This window comes from Silurus meridionalis, chromosome 2, assembly GCF_014805685.1.
Source record: "Silurus meridionalis isolate SWU-2019-XX chromosome 2, ASM1480568v1, whole genome shotgun sequence".
NCBI lineage: Eukaryota > Metazoa > Chordata > Actinopteri > Siluriformes > Siluridae > Silurus > Silurus meridionalis.
In genome coordinates this window covers 24,704,853-24,708,407 of record NC_060885.1, presented here as the reverse complement: position 1 = coordinate 24,708,407, position 3,555 = coordinate 24,704,853, and the positions used below count along the sequence as shown (strand labels likewise).

The following is a 3,555-nucleotide window of genomic DNA, read 5'->3' as shown; positions in this document are numbered from 1 at the left end:
TGCATAGGTTGTTATTTTACTAATAATATAATTTTGATGGATGTTTGTCTAGTTATTCTGATTAAGCTCTGGCATTACACTCGTTCATTCGGTTCACACAGTCGCACAAGATCCTAGTATGGGCCCTATAATTAACATACTGGTCAACGGTCATAAGCGAATCAGTATTGGTCGCTGCCAGAGGTTGGACTATATGCTTGCGGCCGCTCTCTGTGTGCTCAACTTTAAACATACTTTATTTAGTCCCCTTAGAGGTGACACTTAATTATTACAATAATTATTTCTAACCACAGATAATGAATAGAATAATATTGAAATAATCAGAGGTTGAGGCTGACCCTATTTAGAGTGATTAGAAATGTTACTCTAAACGGAAATACATATTGTTAGCCTCCACGCTTCTAAGTACACTTAAACTAACGCCAAGTGCTAGTCGTATCTCTAAAATCCTCAGTTGATGTATTATTCACTATCTAACTGGGATTTAGGCCGATCCTAGCCTGATTTCCAGTCCTTACGGTAACTGCGGATGCAACGTTATTACTTGCAGTGTCAACATTTACCGAGCAACACAGAATAAAATCAAACATAACAATTTATTAACCAGGTAAGAAAATCACAATTCAAAGCCAATTTATAGTTCAATTAAAATATAACATAAATACAAACCAATAGTATTTACATTTAAACAGGAAATATAAAACCTTTCATACCTGGTACAAAACGACACACAGTAATCGTGCGGGATATCTGTTTACAGATTCCCTGAATTGTTGGTCAGTTCTCCTTAAATACCCAGATAGAGTAAGCATTATGTAAACATTATTTAGTCATGGAAGTTTGCATTGATTGGTTCTTACAGACCTGTGGGAGGCACCTCGCCTGTATACATCTGTAGTGGGGCACGCCCCTTGTATAGAGTTATGTTTTCTTTAACTTTATTAAAACCTTTTTTTATTATTTGTTCTATTGCTGTGGGAATGGGACCTGTGTACCAGTCGCGATAAACCTTTGTAAAGAAATGAAACATGAACATTTTCTGTCGTTATTTACATGTGATATGACCTTTCTTACACATAATCATCCGGTGTGCTGTAGAATGTTCTGTGTTGAGGATGTAACAGGAAAAGTAGGGGAAGAGGGTCAGACACTTGTCTGCAGATCCACCATTTGTATGGAGATGTGGTGGTCAAGACCAAGGGTAGCTCTCCGGGGAGCCTACTGTATTCCAGGAAACGTTCTGGTTCTCGAAGGGGGTTGCGGGTCTTTAGTCCCCTGCCGTGAGTCCTGGAGGAAAACGTGTTAGGCCCACATCCTGGCCCACACCTCTCGGGCATCCATGCTGTGTTCTCGGGGACCTTTGGTCAGGATCAAGCAAAAGTCTTACAGAGGTAACCGATGATCGAGATAAACGAAAATCAAAATGGCGGCAATATATTAACGTGCTTAAAATTTCTTTATGTACATGATGTGCGTTAATAAATGAGAATGTGCATGCACGTGTTTTTGAAGGGTTTTTTAAACAACAGCGTTGCCGCGATTTGTTTGATGAAGGCATGCTATAAAAATACATACAGTACCTTTTGGTCAGGATCAAGCAAAAGTCTTACAGTTTCCACTTGGCCCGTGGGCGAATTTGAATAGGGTACCTGCGGGTCAGACAAAGCAATTTTTTTATTTATTTATTTATTTTTTAGAGTCTTTGGAACACGGGTATCTGCAGTGGGCTGAGGGCAAGGGCAGCGTGTGTGGATTCTTGTGTAGATCGTATGAGGTGTCTGAAGTAACAGCACTGGAGCATGGTGAAGGTGAAGATCAGGGCACTGCCAATGGCACATCCCCGGAACATCCAGTCCCACCAGGTGTAGGTGTACTGTGCCTGACCGAGTGGATGAACTGGATAAAAGTTGTGCCGTCTGTCGTGCCAGGTTGGTTTCAACCTGTGCTTGGTTTAGGTGGTATTCAGTTTGCAGGATCAGTCTTTGTGTCAGGTCCATCGCGTCAACCACAGCTTGGGTGCCTTGCTCATAGAAAGTGTCATCCCACCATGGTGAGGTCTCTGTGTCCATTGGCATTCTTCCTAAAATGTTGACTTGGCCCATTGAAAGGTCCTCTGTCACTTCCAAACAGAACGAGTGATTAGCAGAGCAGGTCAGTCCTCCGTAGGTAAAGGAATTCATTTCACTGACAACGCACCACTGTGTGTGAGACACCTGGACAACATCAGAATAACCATGCAGTGACTGAACATTAATAAGTTTGGTGTTGTTGGGAGAGAAAGGTTGCAAAGTGTTACATGTACAGATAACATAATTGTGTGTTTCATGGCAACATGTGCGACTGGTAAACAAGGTCTCAGTACCCTTTTGTGTCATGTATCCAGTGAGGTGATCCCATTTAATTACCTGATCCTTCACTACCACGCCAATCGAGCGTATGGTAGTGGAATTTGGAAAACCTGATCTGGGTGTATCAAAGGAAAACTGACGAAAAATCCAATACATCCATTACATTCATTTCCTGTAAACATCATTATGGTGGATAGTAACTCAGAATATCTTACATTTTTCATTTTTCCTGATTCATACCACCTATGTAGATCTAAGATGTCTATGAGGTCATTCAAAACATGTCTAGGCGTTTTGTACAGGCGAAGATCTAGGATTTCTTGTCTAGCAGCAGTGAATAGATCTTGTGCATATGTCCTACAGGCTAAGTCACGTTCAATGGTACGGGTTTGATTGAATAATGTGTGGCTGATCGCAGAAGCGCCTGCGCTTCGGATCGAACCGCTTTTATGATATTTTCATTGCTATTTGTGATATGTTGAAAACCAGTGGCCACCTGGTTCGCAAACCATGTTGAGAATTGTGATTGTTTGGTAATTTTGTAGTTGTTAGCAATGGAATTAACTGAGCCGAAGAGACCTGCTATGTTTCCGAGCAGGTCTCGTTTTGAGCGTGCAGGTGAGATTTGCACGGCAAGTCTGTTTTTGTAGTCATAAATTAAATCATCGATTCGTGACTGTAGCCATGCATAGGTCTTATCATTGTAATCACAGTGATTGATATAAGCAGATAGGATGTTGGAAATATTGTATGATACATGTGTCATCACTAGATTCACATCATGAAATAATGTCTTGTTAATATTCCCTTTAATCAGTCCACCAGGAGGAATAGGATATAGTTTTGGACATTCCTTTGGTTTGCTATATCCACAAGTGGTTAAATTAAAACAATGTTTCATTATCCATGAGCAATTCTGTGGCCCGGTGTAATTATCTGGGTCATTGACACATTTTCCCATAATACATGCCTTCTCTCCGGCTAGTCCAGACAAAGGCTTCATGTTGATTGTTATGAGGTACATATGAAGTTATATCAAATTTATATTCGGTATAACTCATATGCGTAGTGTTGATTGTTTTAGTGTGTGTACACCTATATATTGCGGGTTCTAAATTTTTGGTTAAATAACAGATTTTAGGATCTAATCCATTGTTGATTTTTTCATAGAGAGTGCGCATACTCCCAATTTTTTGCTCCTGGTTCT

At 40.4% G+C, this 3,555-nt stretch overlaps 1 pseudogene; it reads right to left on the bottom strand.

Annotated features, from left to right (window-relative positions):
* Positions 1–1,664: 1,664 nt before the first annotated feature.
* Positions 1,665–3,301, bottom strand: LOC124403110 (annotated as a pseudogene).
* Positions 3,302–3,555: the final 254 nt, after the last annotated feature.